The sequence below is a fragment of the Mustela nigripes genome, chromosome X (genome assembly GCF_022355385.1).
Source record: "Mustela nigripes isolate SB6536 chromosome X, MUSNIG.SB6536, whole genome shotgun sequence".
NCBI lineage: Eukaryota > Metazoa > Chordata > Mammalia > Carnivora > Mustelidae > Mustela > Mustela nigripes.
In genome coordinates this window covers 39,610,465-39,629,213 of record NC_081575.1, presented here as the reverse complement: position 1 = coordinate 39,629,213, position 18,749 = coordinate 39,610,465, and the positions used below count along the sequence as shown (strand labels likewise).

The following is an 18,749-nucleotide window of genomic DNA, read 5'->3' as shown; positions in this document are numbered from 1 at the left end:
GACCATCTGCTTTTTCTGAACATGGAACCAGGTTTTTCTTTTTTTTTCCTTTTGTCATCCAAAGTCTCCTGTCTCAGAAAGAATGATTTCTTTCTCCGAATATGCCCTCCCGGATCTTAGCTATCAGAGTGTGCATGTCCCTGGCCCTCTGGGTTAGAGATTCTCAGTTCTGTGTATACAGGGAGTATCAGGGTGCTGAGGCCATCTCCCAGAAACAGAGGTCTTGGGGAGGGATGCTTATGTCAGACTTGAGTACAAAGAGGGGCTAAATGCTCCCCACAGTTTAGTCTGGGGATAGAGAAGACATAATCTTTCAATCGCTTGGCCCTGTTCTCCTTCCCTTACATAATTCTGTAGTGGTGAAAGGCGGTGACAAGGAGGGCTTGGGGGAAAGCCCTGGACTAGAAATGAGGAAGCCTGGGTTCCACTACTGACTCTGGCACCCGGTAGCTACATGAACTTGGGCAGAGCAACCTGCACATACCCTTTACACAGCCTACTCTGCTGTATTGCAGTGACCTGATGACAGCTTATTTCCTTGTTGGCCTCTTGGCTTCTTGAAGGCAATGGCCATGACCGTCCACATTCACTACAGAAACTTCAGGTCCTAACTAGTCTCCCTGACCCATTCTGGCCCCTTCTAACCCATTTTCCACACTGCTGTGAGCATGAGCTTTCTAAAATACAAAGCCCGCATGTCACCCCCTACCCACCATAAACCCTTCAGTTGTTCCTCATCACCATTAAGATAAAGAAGACCCATCATGATCTGGACCTTGCCTGTGTCTCTGGCATGCCCTTTTACCACCTGCCCTTTATCCTGTGTTCATTCCACAAACACTTAAGTGTATTTCTGCCTTGGGCCAAGCACTGGGGACACAGTGTAGACATGGCACCTGTCCTCACAGTACTTACACTCCTCTTTCCTGCTGGCTAACTGCTGCTTGTCCTTTAAGATTCACTTCAGGCATCACCTTCTCTAGAAAGCAATCACTCATGTCCTATACCTTTCTCCCTAGCTCCCTAATAGGGTTCAGGTGTTTCTCCCTTGTGTACCTGGAGTGCCCTATGCACACTTCTGTCATAGCACTTCTGTGTACCAATTGGTCTCACTACCAGATTGTAAACTCTGAGAGTGGAAACTGTGTCCTGTCCACTTTTTTATACCCAGCACATGGCTTGAAACACAGTAGATATTGAGAAGAGATAAATGAATAAACAGTACCCTCTGGTGGCTAGCTGTTATAAGTACCACCTTTTATGCATTATACAAATGGGTAGACCATTGGCAATTACCCAAAAGTGGTCAGTTTTTCTTTAAGATTAGCTGAGGAACTATTTTAGAATGTGTGGTCTCCTAGGACCTAGGTTGTTGTCCCAACATCTTTCTAAGTCTTTCGTGATGCAGCAAATAATATGTAAATGATGGAACAAAATGACCATTTTGAGTAATTGGGTAAGAAGAAAATATAAGGGAAATTTGTCTCATGCAATGAAGAAATGTAACCTGCTCTACAATTTTTCATTATATCTTTATTTCAGGGCCTACACACTCACATTCACTCATTCAGTTAATAAACACTTGTTGAGTACCTGTACGGTGCCAGGCACTATTCTAGGTGTTGGCGATAGAGTAATGAATGAAACGAAGTCCTTAACCTTAAGCTTACATTTTGGCTGGGGGAGGCACACAATAGTGTGTGTATATGTATGTATATACATATATATGTATATAAACATATATACATATATATGATTTTATTTATTTATTTGAGAGAGAGAGAGAGAGCATGAGAAGGGAGAAGGTTGGAGGGAGAAGCAGACTCCCCATGGAGCTGGGAGCCCGATGTGGGGCTCAATCCTGGGACTCTGTGATCATGACCTGAGTTGAAGGCAGTTGCTTAACCAACTGAGCCACCCAGGCACCCAGCAAATATATTTTTATTAAGGGTTATATATTCTGTGGAGAAAGATAAACTAGGAGAAAGATGGTGACCCAGGTTGCTCCTGACTTTGCTTCCCCTCTCAATCTTCCCCTCACAAACAACTAACATCAATTCATGAACAGGACCCCATTGAGACAATCCTAGAATATGGTGGAGAAGCTGAAGCACACTTTTGCTCCACAGAGATCCAGATAAACTGCATTAGAAGGGCGAGAAGTGGCTAAACATTGAGCACATTGTGCATCCTTCAGCCCTAGTGCAGCACTAAGCAGAGGTCTCCCCTGAGCCTCCAGTTCCTCCAGTGGGGGAAAAAAAAAACAACCAAACAACCCAGTGGGGATGCCCATCTCCCCCTGACATTGTGGTTCACTTTGTGAGAACCCCTACTCTGATTTCACACCATGGGGATTGCAGGAGTATCTTTGGGCCTCAACCACTGGGGATCTGACAATGATGGAGAAGATGGAGTGGATTGCAACAACTAACACGTATGGATCTTGGCCCAGATAGTAATCCCAAGAGCAGCACTGCTTATCTACAGAATCAAGTTGGAGAAACACTCTAATAACCAAAGTACATTGTCGGGTGCAGATCTAGATTTGGATCCTCAAACAAGGAGTTTTGACAGCCCTAGAGCCCAGTTTGTCCATGTGCAAGCAAGGAGCTGAATCACAGTCCCATGCGCTGTGGAGAGTGTTTTCCAGCCCCATCTGACAAGAAGGGCTGGTGACAATGCCTGGAAGCAGCGCAGCCCAGTGACACTTGAGCAGAGAGGTGAGCAGGCAGAACTGATCACCCCCAGGACAAAGCTAGTCCTGGACACAAAGCATTCTGTATGTAAGGGCAGGGGTATTAATTAATAGCTAAGGCTGAGGGTAGCTCCTGGCTCAACCAATGGGAGAGATGGGGAAATTGAGAGTGACTTGGAACAGCCTCTCCCACTCTCTCCCAGGCAAGGGAGCTGAGACATAGCCCCACCCACCATGAAGAGCATCTTCTGGCCCTTTCTAGCCAGAAGTGCTGGAGGCAACTCCTGAAAGCTGTGCAGTCCAGCAGCACTCAAGCAGAAAGGCAAGTGAGTGGAACCGGTCATTTTCTGAATAAAGCCGGTGGCCCTGTTCAGTTAGGGAAGTTGGGGTGTGGGTTGGCTTGAGTTAAAACAACAAAGAGCTTTCCTGGCTTTAGAGCTGCTTCTCCTGCTGTGCCCAGTGAGGGGATCTAACTCATAGCCTTGTTCATCACTGAATAAAACCTTCAGATTGTCTGGCCAGGGAACCTAACCAGAGGACATGGGAAGCTGCATAGTCCATTCAACAGCTCTCTATACAGTGGCACTTAAATAGAGAGCACAGCTGGTGAGTTTCCCCTTCTGCAGAGCAAAATCAGGGCCTCACCTGACAAGGGAATCCAGTGCACACTTATGCCTGATTCTGGCCCCCAAACAATAAGCTGTACAGACCCTGGGCTGCTTCCTTGCCAGGGAAGGGAAGCTAATTCATATCCACATCCTTTAGTGAATATAGTACCCAGTCCCAACTATCTAGTAATTCTGACCAGATAATCCAGGTGACAGTGGAACCCAATCTTTAGCCTCACTTGGGTAGGGAACGAAACCAGCAGTTCTATCTAGCTATTCCCAGCCAGTGGCACCCCCCGCCCCTCCTATCCTTGGAGCTCACGCTATTGCTTCATCCAAAAATAATCCATAATAGCAATCCCTTCTGCCCAAGGACATTAAGAGCAGATGCCCAGAAAACCTGAAGTGAGCTGACTGGTGAAGAACTGTCTCTGCCAAAGCAAATCTGTAAAGTTTGGAAGAGAAGCTCAATTACTTAAATGCACAGATACAAATGTAACATATCAGGGATCATGAAAAAGTAGGTCAATACGACATTACCAAAGGAAACTAATAAAGCAGTAATTACTGACCCTAAAAAGTGGAGATTATGAACTATTGGGCAACGCATTCAGAATAATCCTATTAAGGAAGCTTAGTGAGCAACTACAAGGAAACACAGACAACTAAATGAAATTAGAAAAACAATGCATGAACAAAATGAGAATTTTGATGAAGAAATAGCAACCATCAAAAAACCCCCAAACAGAAATGTTAAAGTTGAAAAATGTCATAATTAAACCTAAGAATCCAATAGAGAGCTTCAAAAGTCAGCTTGACCATATAGAGGAAATAATCAGTGACCTAGAGGATAGGACATTGTAAATTTCGCAGTCAGAAGAGAGAAAAAAAATATGAGAAAGTGAGGAAAACCTATGGGAATTATGGGACAAAATGAAAAGAAACAATTGTCACATTATGGTGAATTATGGGATAATATGAAAAGAAACAATATTCACATTATGGGAATTCCAGGAGGAGAAAAGAAAGAGAAAGGAAAGAAAGTATATTTAAAGCAATAATGGCTGAAAATTTCCAAAATCCGAGAAGCAATGGACATACAGATCTATGAGGCTCAAAGGATACCAAATAGGTTGAATCCAAATAGGACTACACAAAGACACATGATTAAATTGTCAAAAGTCAAAATAAAGAATTTTAAAAACAGTGAGAAAAAAGAGAAACACTACATATGACTGAGCCCTCCATATGATTGGTTGATTTCTCAACAGAAACTTTTTAGGCCAGGAGAGAAGGGAGTGACATATTCAAAATAATGGAAAAAAATAACTCTCAACCAAGAATCCCAAACCCAACAAAGCTGTTGTTCTTCAGAAAAAAAGACAAGATAAAGACTTTCTCAAACAAACAAAAGTGAGGGAGTTAATTACCACAGAGCTGCCTCACAGAAAATGCTAAAGGGAGTTCTTTGACTGGAAGTCAAGCTATGCTAATTAACATAATAAAAACATAAAAAGTTACCATAAATCTCACTAGTGATGGTAGATATAGCATCATGTTAGATTCTGCAATATGGTAGTAGTAGTGTTTAACTGTGGTGTATAATACTACTTACATAGAACTTAGGTATGTGCAATACTTACATAATAATAGTAGTATATAATAATACTTACAACTCTAATTTAAAAGTTTAAAAAAAGAACATAGTAAAAATAACCATAACTACAATAATCTGTTATTAGTTACACAATATTAAAAAAGTGTATATTGTAACATTAGTAACCTAAAATGTGACGTGAGGAGAGGTAAAAGTATAAAGCTTACAACTTTTATTGAAGTTAAGATTATATCAGTTTACAAGTATTGTAAATTTAAGATATTTTATGTTAGCCTCAGGTTAACCACAAGGGAAAATCCTGTAGTAATTAAACAAAAGAACACTATAGCGAAGTCAAATCATACTGATACCTAAAAGACATCAAAACACACAGAAAGACAGCAGGATAAGAAACAAAGGAAAGGTGATCTGTGAAACAACCAGAAAATAATTTTTTAAAATGGCAGTAGTAAGCCCTTACCTGTAAATAATTACTTGAAATACAAATGGATTCATTCTTCAGTTAAAAGACAAAAATTAGCTGAATGGATTAAAAAAAAATTAAAAACATCTTCCTATAGGAAAGACTCACTTTAGCCTTAAAGACACACATAGAGTGAGAGTGAAAGGATGGAAAAACACATTCCCCAAAAAAGCAAGTGTAGCTGTAATTATATCAGACAATATAGACTTTGAACTAAAAATGGGAAAAAGAGACAAAGAAGGTCATTATATAATGATCACTATATAAAGAAGATATAATACTTACAAATATTTATGTGCCCAACATCAGAGCACATGAACATATACAGCAAAAACTGACAGAGCTAAAAGGAGAAATGAACAGTAATACAATAATAGTTGGGGACTCTAATTCCCCTCTCTCAACAAAGGATAGATCATTCAGACAGAGAATCAATAAAGAAACAGCAGATTTGAACAAGATTATAGACCAAATGGACCTAATAGACATATACAGAACACTCTATCCACAGCAGCAGAATACGCATTCTTCTCAAGTGCACAGGGAACATTTTTTTTTTTTTTGGATAGACCACATGTTGGGCCACAAAACAAGTCTTAGAAAATTCAAGAAGACTGAAATCATACCAGGTATCTTCTCTAACCATGATGGCATGAAAATGAAAATCAACAAAAAGAGGAAAACTGGAAAATTCATGAGCACATAGAAATTAAACAATGTTCTCCTGAACAACCAGTGGATCAAAGAAGAAATTAAAAGGGAAAATAAAAGTTGCTTGAGCCAAGCAAAATGGAAATAAAACATACCAAAATGTATAGGATAAAATAAAAACAGTTCTAAGGGGGAAGTTCAGAGCATTAAATGTCTGCATTTAAGAAGCAAAAATGATCCCAAATAAAGAACCTCATTCTTGGTGCCTGGGTGTCTCAGGGGGTTAAGCCTCTGCTCAGGTCATGATCTCAGTGTCCTGGGATCAAGCCCAGCATTAGGCTCTCTGCTCAGCAGGGAGCCTGCTTCACCCCACCTCTCTCTGCCTGCCTCTCTGCCTATTTGTGATCTCTGTCAAATAAATAAATAAGTAAAATCTTAAAAAAAAAAAAAAAAAAAGAACCTGACTCTGCACCTTAAATGACTAGAAAAAAAGGGACAAATTGAGCCCAGAGTTAGCAGAAGAAACTAAATAATAAATATTGGTGCAGAAATCAATGAAATAGAGAACAGAAAAACAATAGAAAAGATTAGCCAAACTAAGCATTTGTTCTTTGAAAGGATAAACAAAACTAACAAACCTTTAGCTAGACTAAACAAGGAAAAAAGAGAAAGGGCCCAAATCAACAAAAGTATAAATGAAAAAGGAGACATTACAACTGATACTACAGAAATTTGAAGGATCCCAGGAGCCTACCGTGAGCAACTATATGCCAACAAACTGGACAACATGGAAGAGATAAAGAAAATTTTAGAGACATACAATTTACCGAGACTGAATCAGAAAGAAATCTGAACAGACCAATTACTAGTAAGGAGATTGAATCAATAATTTAAAATCTCCTAACAAAGAAAAACTCAGGACCAGATGGCTTCACTGTTGAATTTTACTAAATATTTAAAGAAGAATTAGTGCTTATTCCCAAATTCTTCTAAAAATTTCAAGAGGAGGGAATACTTCCAAAATTATTTTACAAGGCAAGCATTATCCAGCTACCAAAACCAGAAAGGAAAACTACAGGCCAATATCCTTGATGAATATAGATGCAAAAATTCTCAATAAAGTACTAGCACACCAAATTCAGCAGCATATTAAAAGGATCATACACCATGATCAATTGGGATTCATCCCAGGATGTAAGGATAGTTCAACATTTGCAGATCAGTCAATTATATATATAGAAGGAACATATCTCAACATAAGAAAGGCTATATATATGACCAGACCACAGCTAACATCACATCCAGTGGTGAATATTTGAAAGCTTTTCCTTTAAGATTAGGGCTACGACAAGGGTGCCCACTCTTAGCACTCCTATGCAACATATTACTAGAAGTCCTAGCTAGAGCAATCAGGCAAGAAAAAGGAAAGGTATAATAATTGGAAAGGAAGTAAAATTGTATTTGCAGGTGACATGAGTTCATATATAGAAAATTCTAAAGTCTTAGCCAAAAAACTGTTGGATCTAATTAATGGATTCAGTAAAGTTACAGGATACAAAAATAGCATATAAATTGTAGGAGCATTTCTATACATTAACAGTGAACTGGGCGCCTGGGTGGCTCAGTGGGTTAAGCCTCTGCCTTCAGCTCAGGTCATGATCTCAGGGTCCTGGGATCGAGCCCCGCATCAGGCTCTCTGCTCAGCAGGGAGCCTGCTTCCCCCTCTCTCTCTGCTTTTCTGCCTACTTGTGGTCTCTGTCTGTCAAATAAATAAAATCTTAAAAAAAATATTCCAATGGCATTTTTTACCAAAGTAGAAAAAAACGCTCCTAAAATTTATATGGAATTACAAGAGACCCCCAAATAGCCAAAGAAATTGTGAGAAAGAACAAAATAGGAGGCATCACATGTCCTGATTTGAAGTTAAATTATAAATTCATAGTCATAAAAACAGTATGGTACTGGCATAAAAACAGACAAATAGACCATTGGAACAGACTCGAGAGCCCAGATACAAACCCAAGCATATATAGTCAGCTAATACTTAGCGAGAGCCAAGAATACTCAACGGAGGAAAGACAGTGTTTTCAATAAATGGTGCTAAGATAATTGGATATTCAAGTGTAAAGGAATGGAAGTGGATTCTATCTTCTATCACTCATAAAAATTAACTCTGAATAAGGGCACCTGGGAGGGCTCAGTCGGTTAAGCGTCGGACTCTTGATTTCAGATCAGGTCATGATCTCAGGGTTGTGAGATCAAGTCCCATGTCTAGCTTCATGCTGCACTTGGACCCTGCTTAAGATTCTCTCTCTCCCTCTTCTTCTGCCCCTCACCCCTCCCTCTCTAAAAAAAAAATACCTCCAAATAGATTAAAGACTTAAACATAAGACCTAAAAGCATAAAACTCCTGGAAGAAAACACAGGAATAAAAGTCCTTGATATGTTTATGTGTGACTTTTTAAAAAAGATTTTATTTATTTACTTGACAGAGAGATACATAGTGAAGAGAGCACAAGCAGGGGGAGCAGCAGGCAGAGGGAGAGGGAGAAGCGGGCTTCCCACTGAGCAGGGAACCAGATGCAGGGCTGGATCCTAGGACCCTGAGAACATGATCCGAGCCAAAGGCAGACACTTAATGACTGAGCCACCCAGGAAGCCCCTTGTTATGTATATTTGCGACTTTTTTGGATATGACATCTAAAGCACAGCAAAATAAATAAATAAATAGATAGATAAATGGGACTGCATCAAACTAAAATGTTTTACATAACAAAATAAACTATCAACAAAGTGAAAAACAACCTACAGAATGGGAAAAAAATTGCAAAACATGTATCTGGTAAGGTGTTAATATCCAAAATATATAAAGAACTCATCCAACTCCATCAGCAGAAAACCAAATAACCTAATTAGATAATGGGCAAAGGATCTGAATAGACATTTCCCCAGAGAAGATATACAAAAGGCCAGCTACCACGTGAAAAGACACTCTGCATCACTAGTCACTAGGGGAATATAAATTAAAACCACAGTGAGATATCACCTCATGACTATTAGAATAACCGTCATCAAAAAGATGAGGTAGCAAATGCTGGTGTGGATGTGGAGATAAGGGAGCCCTCTGTGTGCTGTTGGTGGGATTATAAATCGGTACAGCCACTTTGGAAAACAGTAAGGAGGATCCTCAAAAAATTAAAAGTAGAATTAGCTACCATATGATTCAGATATATTCTGGAAATATATCCAAAGGGAATGAAAACCCTAGCTCAAAAAGAGATCTGCACCCCCATGTTCCTAAGAGCGCTATTGACAACAGCCAAGACATGGAAACAACTTAAGAGCCCATCAATGGATGAATGGGTAGAAAAGTTGTGGTATATAATGCAATAGAATATCATTCAGCCATTAAAAAAACGAGGAAATCCTATTATTCTTGATAACACAGATGGACCTTGAAGGCATTATGCTAAGTGAAGTAAGTCAGAGAAAAAGAAACACTATATAATCTCACTTATACATGGAATCCCCCCCAAACCACCAAACTCATTGAAAAAGAGATCCAAATTGTGCTTACCAGAGCCAGGGGATGGGGGCAGGGGAAATTGGAGGAAGGTGGTCAAAAAGTACAAACTTGAACTGTTTGTGTCAATTAGTCCATTTAAGTATAATAGTAAAAGACTAGCTAATGATAACAATGCATCTTAAAACCTTCAGAAGGAAAGGAGAATGATTTGTGGACTATTTGTTTTTGTGTGTATGTGGCAGTTTTAAGTTATTAGTTTTTAAAATCAGTACTTTTTAATGGAAACAACTTGACCAAAAATCTGTCACAGAATTTTGAGACCCATTAAAACAAAAGTTTAAGGGGTGCCTGGGTGGCTCAGTGGGCTGGGGCCTCTGCCTTTGGCTCAGGTCATGATCCCAGGGTCCTGGGATCGAGCCCCACGTCGGGCTCTCTGCTCTGCAGGAAGCCTACTTCCTCCTGCCTCTCTGCCTAGTTGTGATTTCTGTCAAATAAATAAAATATTAAAAAAAAAGTTTAAGGAGAAAAAAAGAGAAAAAATACAAACGTACAGTTACGTGATAAATAATACTAGGGATATAATGTACCTCGTGATGACTAGAGCTGATGTTGCTGTATGATGCATAGGAAAATAGAGTAAATCCTATGAGTTTTCATCACAAAGAGAAAGGTTTTTCCCCCCCTTTTTTCTTTTCTTGTTATTCTACCTAAATGAGAAGATGGATGTTGGCTGAAACTGTTGAGGCAATTACATATATTTCACAATATATGTAAACCAGAATGTCATACTTGTATGCCTTAAACTTTCACAGTGATGTCTGTCAATTATTTCTCAGTGAAACTGGGAGAAATAAACTAAGGTACAGAATAGAGTGTGAGATGAAATACAACTTGAGCAAAGGCCTAAATACATATTAGTTATAATTTCAGAGAACTATATAAATGTTGGTTCACCAGACCTGCCCAAAACACTATGGGACTTTTGGAATTTTCTTTCTTTTTTTTCTTTTAGATTTTGAAAGAAGTTTAATATGACGTAGAAGTTGCTAAAATAACACAGAAAGAGTTCCCACATATGATTCACCTACTCATCCCCAGTGTTAACATCTTACACAATGACACAACTACCACAACCAGGAAATTATCACCAGTAGAATATTCTGCTAAGTGAACTATAGGCCTCATTCAAATTCCACCAGTTGTCACATGCCCTTAACTTTTGGGGGACAGGGGAGGTTCCATCATTCCATGAATTTTGTCGCAGGTATAGATGTGTGTAATCACCATCATAATTAGAGCATTACAACTTCAAGAAACTCATTTTTGCTACCTCTGTATAGTCACATCTGTCCCCCTGGCAACCACTGATCTGTTTTTCATCACTGATAATTTTATAATTTCTGGAGTGTTATGTACATGATGACATACATTATGTAGCATATTATGATTGACATATTATAATTTGCTTGTGTCACTCATCAGAATGCCCCGAGATCCGTTCACATTGTTGTGTTTATCAATAGTTTTTTTTAATTTTATTGCGGATGTTGCACAATTTGTGTATCCATGCCCCCACTGAAGAGCATTTCAGCTTTTTCCAGTTCTTGGCTAATACATGTAAAGGTGTTGTGAACATTTATGTATGTTTTTTTGTGTAGACATGAATGTTCATATTTCTGTGGTGAAATCTGGAGTCTTATGTCTTTTTTCTTAAAGGTTTTATTTAGTTATTTGTGAGAGAGAAAGAGAGGGGGAGCACGAGAGGGGGGAAGACCAGAGGGAGAAGCAGACTCTCTGACGAGCAGGAAGCCCAGTGCGGGACTCGATCTTGGGACTGCAGGATCATGACCTGAGTTGAATGCAGTCGTCCAACCGTCTGAGCCACCCAGGCGGCCCTAGAGTCTTGTGTCTTTAGAGGGGTTTATAAGCAAGTGTTGTGTTTCACAGAATGAGCAGTAGAGTGGAGGGAACACAAAAGATACGGCTTCAGCCTTGCTTTGTCATTGATCAGTAGTATGATGTTAGGTAAGCCCTTCTCTCTAGGACTCAATTTCTATCTGTAAAATGAGAGGCTAGGAACCTATGATTTCTTTAGTCTCTTTCTTTCTTTTTTTTTGGGGGGGGGAGGGAGATGGGGTAGAGGGGCAAAGGGAGAGGGAGATAGAGAATCGTAATCAGGCTCCACACCCAGCACAGAGCCCAACATGGGGCTTGATCTCATGACCTGAACCGAAATCAAGAGCCAACTGAGCCCCCCCACCAAGATGCTCTTCTTTAGTCTTTTCTACATCTAACAGTTCTGTGGTTCTGAAGAGAAAGAAAGGAGGTTTCTACTTCATTTCATATGGGATTTTTAGCCATACACATAGAATACCAGCTACAAGCCTAGATTATACCTCTCCCACTTTTTTCTAGCATGTTTGAAATAGTTACCTTGTGCGGAAAGAGAATATGGGGATAAAAGGAACTAATCTTAATGTGACAAAGGCTTGGAAGTCTGAGCCCTGAGGTGAACGGACTCTAAATGCCTATTCAAGTCCTTTGCCTTCTCTCCCTTTAAACTTACATAGAATTGCCACATGGCACAGGGTCATTCCTAAGTCACATATATAGAGCAAATTGTCCTCTTTCTTTTTTTTTTTTTTTAAGATTATTTATTTATTTATTTGACAGAGATCACAAGTAGGCAGAGAGGCAGGCAGAGAGAGAGGAGGAAGCAGGCTCCCTGCTGAGCAGAGAGCCCGATGTGGGACTCGATCCCAGGACCCCGAGATCATGACCTGAGCCGAAGGCAGCAGCCCAACCCACTGAGCCACCCAGGTGCCCAAATTGTCCTCTTTCTGTTGCCAGTACTTTTATTAGTTAGACTCAGGGTAAAATAAACATGGAATGTGTGTGTGTGTGTTGTCCATATATATGTATGTGCGTTATGTATATTTTGTAAATGTTACAATATATGCATTCTTATATTGTATATTTATTTTCAAAAGTCAGGAGGTAATTACACAAAGTATTTGCAAGTCTGAGGTTACTGAAGTTGTCTGAGGGATGTGATTATCTTGAGAGGCAATTCTGAGAGTCAGAGAAGCACTTGTGTGAGCATAGTCTGTCTTTCTGCTTCTCTCTCTCTCTCTCTCTCTCTCTCTCTCTCTCGCACACACACACACACGCACACGCACACTGGTTAAAATCATGGAACAAGAGCCAGACAGCCTGGGTGCGAATCCTGACTCTGCCAGGTACTGGTTATATGATCTTGGGCAAGTGACATAACCTCTATGTCTCTCAGTTTCCTCTGTGGGATGGCAATGATATTAATAGCGCCAACTTCAGAGGGTTAATAAGATGTAAATGAGTTAAAATATATGAAGCAATTTGAATAGTTCCTACTGCATTGCGGGAAGTGTGTCTGTCAGTCGATGTCTGTGTCTGTCACTTCTCGAAATGGCCCGGCTGCCACCACCCCATCCACAGGGCTTTTCCAGCTGCCACAGTCCCATTCCCCACCCACCTCTACCTGCTAGTACCCCTCACCCACTCCTCTGCCAAAAAAAATTAACTCAGGCACTGAGGCAGTAGCTTGCTTAATTCTGCCTCAGTAATTTCTTTTGCCCCCTAAGCTGTAGTTACTCCAGTCCAGGGGACTAAAAATCCTATTAATAATTTTGCATAAATTGAATTAAATAAAAAGAGAGGAAAAAATAATTTTGCATATCCGCTAGGCCTTTAAGTGATAATTGTCTTTTCAAATCTAAAGAAACAGATAAAATCCATTTGAAAAACAGCACCCCCCTTCATTTAGCTATTATGTAAAGCCGGCAGGAACATCTTTGAAATGTTACATTGTTTTGCTTTAGAAAATGAAAAAAGAAGATTGTCTCATCTTCCTCTTCCTTTCATACATTTGAACCTTCCTCCTACAAAAGGCTGTGGTGGTGGTGATGGTAGCTTGTGTGTGGGTGTGTTTCTGTTTCTGTATGTGTGTGTGATATCCCCCTAGTGTGATCTGGATGAATACCTTAGCTTAGACGCTGCTGTAGTCGGTGCTACATTGGCTTCATAAACATTGTGGATTCTTAGTCCCCCCGCCCCAGGCTTATTGAGATTTAGTTGACATAAAACGTGGCATAAGTTAAGGTGCACAGTGCGATGCTTTGATCTACATGTATATTACAAAATGATTACCACGATAAGGTTAGTTAACATGTTCACCACCTCACATAGTTACCTTTTAGGTCTGTGTAGTGAGAACATTTAGCACCTCTCTCTTAGCAATTTTCAAGCATACAACACAGTCTTGTTAACCATAATCAAGGAATCTATCAAAGCTGAACTCATGGAAACAGAGAGAACATTGCATTTTCTTGAACGCACCGTTTTAAGAGAGTAATGAATTCTTTGCAGCCTCGTAAGGTGACAAAGCTGTTCATAACAACTCGTTGATAATCCATCAGATGTCCAATTTACCTCCCACTTTCCCTTCTCATCTCCTTTGCACAGAGAGTGATTTTCCCATTTCTCTGAGTACTGTGCTGGCTTTTCCTCTCCCCCTTGTTCTCAACAAGGGTGTTAACTAACAATGGTTAAGGTGTTACTCTAGTTTTAAGATCCTGACATTTTATCTAGGTACATGCAAAGTCTCAAAATGACAGCTCAGCTCTCCGTAATGCGACCTCTGTTTCTAGCCTTATTTCCCTCCCTTGCACCTGCCGGGCTGATGTGCTTTATCCAAACATCCTCTACTTTCCTGGCTGTGCGTTGGTTCATGCTCTTCACAGAATTCTCTCTGCCTAGAATTCTCTCCCTTTAAACCCCATTTCTGTGTGCCCAAGTCTTGCTCATCTTTGAAGACCAGCTCCACTACCTGAAACCTTCCCTGATCCCCCGATTGCCCTATGCCACAGGCGAAATTTGTTTTCTCTTCTCTGTGCCCTCATGGAGCTTTGTTTGTGTTCTGTTACATTACTTGTTCTGCTCTACCGTGAATTGTAATTAGCTGAGTTCATTCACACTCACCTCCTCCACTAGACTAAGTGCCTCAAAAGCAGAAGCTAAGTCTTTTTCATCATTCTGTCCCACACAGTGAACCCCCGTAGACCCTAGTAGTACATAGGGTAGGCCCTCGATTAATGCTTGCTGATAACAACTCCCCCAACTGATCTTTAATGCTGGCATTTCAAAATCTTCTGTGGCAGGGGAGGAGATTTTCAGACAGAAGATCTCTGGGAATGAGCCAGGCTGGCATTGACCATACAGTGGAGGACACCGAGATGGAGATGCCTACGAAGTGTTCTGTCCATTACCACATAAATGAATGTCACCTGACTCTGGCTGTAGAGCTCATCCACAACTTCATTAATATTGTCCCACCTGACCAGGAGATCTCAGTTCCTTCTGAACTCCTGGGCAGTGCTCCTCCGAAGGGCTGATGGATGGGACTGAGCCAAGAGGAGGGTATGAGTGAGGAAGTTTCTCATGCAGTTGAGTTGGAGGGAAGACTGATGCACTTTAAACCCAAGAATAAAAGACCTATAGAATGGGCATGTGGGAGATCCCCCAAGAAACTATCAAATAAGCTCTGGGAAGGCAGCTGAGGGTAAAAAGGTCTGGTCCATTTACATTTCAATAGAGAACAGAAACAATTACCTAAATACAACTTTTTTTTGTGGCCTCTTAAGCCTTTGCAACTTGTGGCTTTTGTGAACTCCCACGTATTTATTTCCTTGTTAAAAACCATCAGTAAAATCCTTCTAATGGGATATGTGTGTCAGTGTCAGGGAAGGGAGGAAATTAGGGGAAGAATAGGTCTGACTGTAGGTGTAATTTTTGAACTGGAAGGTCGGAAGGAACTTTGGGATATGGTAGGGTGGGCGGTTGGAGAAAAAAGTGCAAAGCAAATTCTGGCTGCCTTTGGGAAGAAAGAAAAGAGCACAGAGCAGAGCAGAGGACCTGGAGACCTGACAAGAGAGGCTCCCTAGTGCATAGGTCTTGGAAACCTTGTGCTGAGACTCAGTCTTTGACATCAGAAACTGCTTCCCGCCCATGCAAAAATTGCCCTGTTTAGGGGACAGAGAGATTTATACAAGTAGGCCGCCAAGATTACTCTACTGGTAATTTTTGGAGAGGGTAGATTTTTCCACAGATAAAAAGCCTTCTTGTCAAACCCACCAGCCCAAACCAAAGAGCAAAGGCCGAAAAAAGATCTGGAATCTTTTGCCAACCAACCAACCAACCAACCAAAAATGCTTATCAAGATAAGCCCAGTTGTTTTCAACTAAGGGTTAATAAGCAAGTGAAATACGCCAGTGCATTTTCAAGGAAAACTGCAGAAAAGGAAAATACCAGGGCTTTCAAGTACCTTCCAAGCAATTTGAGATGTTTTATTCACATCATGAAGACAGTTTTACCCTGGAGTATTTCCTTTTCAGAAACTACTCAAGGAACCTGCTCTCTTGGGCTGCTTCTTGACATGGAAACATTTTAATGTCACTGCTTTACCTTTAGTTTGGGATTTTGCCTCTTCAGCCCAATTTCTGCTCTACTACTTGTGCCTCGCTGTTTGATTTCGCTGTCCAAACCCCTCCCTAGCTCCCTCGCTTCCGTCCACATTTTCTCCACAAAATGCCTTTACTATAGTCCATTTTGTAATGTTTGTCATTCTTTTTGTGCTTTTTCATTTTACTAAATCAGTCAGTAAATATTTGTTGTGTGTAAGGCATTGTGCCTGTTACAGCAGGAGAAACAAAGTGACATAAAAACTTTCTTCAAGGACCTTGCTGTGAATTGAAGATTTTCCAGCCAGGGAATGTATCTCATATTTGACCTTTCCATTGGATTCCTGTTACTCTCTTCGGCTAGGTCCTGTTGACATCACGAGAATTTCCTAAATCATAGCAACCCCCCTCCCCAGCTTACCATTACGCCCAATCATATCAATCCCAGTTCAACTCTTTAAAAAAATGAAGTTAACTTGATGGTTGCCAGAAGCGCGGGGAGGGTGTGGGAGAATGAGTACATGGGTGAAAGGGAATGGGAGGTACAGACTTCCAGTTGTGGAATGGATAAGTCACAGGGAATGAGGGGTACAGGATAGGGAATATAGTCAGTGGCATTGTAACAGCATTGAGTGATGACAGATGGTAGCTACACTTGTGAGCACAGCATAAAATTGTTGAACCACTGCATTGTACACCTCAAACTAATGCAACATTGTGTCAGCTATACTCAAATAAAAATATATATTTATTTTAAAAGTTCATTCTCTCACCATCCTACTCTCCAAAAAATATTTTCAAAGATGCCATATTGCCTAATGAATAAAGCTCAATTTCGTTGGCTTGGTTCGAAATTTCCCTCCCTTTTACCTTTAAAATCAAAGTCCTGCCCATCTTTATGGCTCAAGGCCCACTTCATTCAGGCATCTTTTCTTCACTTCCCCACCAAGAGTGATCTCTCCCTTCGATTTCTGGAGATTATGTTCTACCTCACTCATTGGTATGCTGCCTTGACTAGTTTGTTTTGTATGCATGTGGCTTTTCCCCATTCAGATTGCAGATTTATGGAGAGCAGGGCCTGAGCATAATGCATTACACACAAAAGATGCTTAATACATGTTTGATGATGAAGACGGGGATGATTTTTCCTGATTTCAGGGTATGTATAGGATGGGTTCTAAGGATGAGTGGCTAAGGAAAGATTCTGGAGGGAGGGGAATGAATTAATAAGGCTTTTACAGTCACAGTCCTAAAGGGATAAGGACTTCAACTTACTGATTCCTTGGCTGGGAGCCTTGTTGTATTGCCAGAGTTTTAGTGAGTTTGAAAAGAAAAGGAGGGGCAGGACTTTGGGACTGCTGTGAATTTATGTGGAGAATGAGAGAGAGGTAGCAATCAGAAGTAACTGAACCTGAGTAACTTCAATAATGATAGTAGCATTAGCCAAAACAAAACAAAGAAGAAAAGAAAGAAAGAAAAAGGAAATCAGAGGTGGAAACCAGATTTAGAGGGGAGATGATGATTTAAGTTTTTAAAAAGATTTTTATTTGTATCTCTCTCTCTCTCTCTCTCTCTCACACACACACACACACACACACACAGAACAAGCACAAGCAGGGGGAGCAGCAGGCAGAGGGAGAAGGAGGCTCCCCACAGAGCACAGAGCCCAATGTGGGATTCGATCCCAGAACCCTGGGATCATGACCTGAGCCAAAGGCAGGCGCTTAACTCTCTGAGCCACCCAGGTGCCCAGTGAGTTTGTTTTCAGATATACTGAGTTTAGGGTAACTTGAGTAACCAAGTGGACATGTCTAGCAAGCAGTGAGATACTCTCTACCTCTATTCAATTCCATGCAACAAATATTTACTGAACATCTGCCATATGCCAGTCACCATGTTGGAGAGACAGTCAAAGACGACACAAGCCCTGTCCTCCAGAACTCATGTTTGAGTGGGGAAGACAGACTAGTAAATTCCTCTGGCATAAGGTAGTAAATGGTATAATTGAAATATGAAATTGAATATGAAATTGAAAGTGCAGTGAAGGTATAAATAGGGGACAACTTGCATCCGAGTGGGTGAGAAAAAGTTACAGAAGTGAAGAGTTTTGAGCAAGGCCTGGAAAGAAAAAGTAGACGTTTGTTCAATAAACAAATAGGGAAATGGCTTTCCAAGTGAAAGAAGTCTCAAGCCAAGGCACAGGTCACAGAAGTGTGGGGCATTCTAGTGATCTGAAATGACTAAAGAGAATGGGATGACAGAATAAAGATGGATGGAGCAAAAGAAGTAACTGGTGTCGGAGACTGGAGGAACTTTGTTACACTAGCCTGTGGAGGCGGTTTAGTGCAATGGTTAGAGGTGTAGACGCCAGTGTCAGACTCCCGGGTCAAAATCCCATCTCTGCCACTTACTAGTTCTGAGTGAATCCATTAGTCCCTCTGTGCTCAGTTTTCCCATCTGTAAAATGGGGTTGATGGTACCTGCCTCGTAGGATTGCTTTGATGGTTGAGAGGGCTATGTGTAAACTGATTAGGGTCCTGCCTGGCATATAGTGAGGATATGTAAAGGTCAGCCCAAGGGCGAAATGGCAAGAAACAGACCACTACACCATTGTGTACTACACCATCCACAGCTTCAAAAGGAAACTACGGGAACCAAGTCTCCAGATACTCTAAGCACACATTCAGGGAACAC

General features: G+C 40.7%; 1 protein-coding gene across 4 annotated transcripts in view; it reads left to right on the top strand.

The window, feature by feature from the left end:
- Positions 1-18,749, top strand: part of MID2 (midline 2) — a 95,065-nt gene that overhangs the window by 49,836 nt on the left and 26,480 nt on the right. The gene's annotated exons all lie outside the window — the stretch shown is intronic.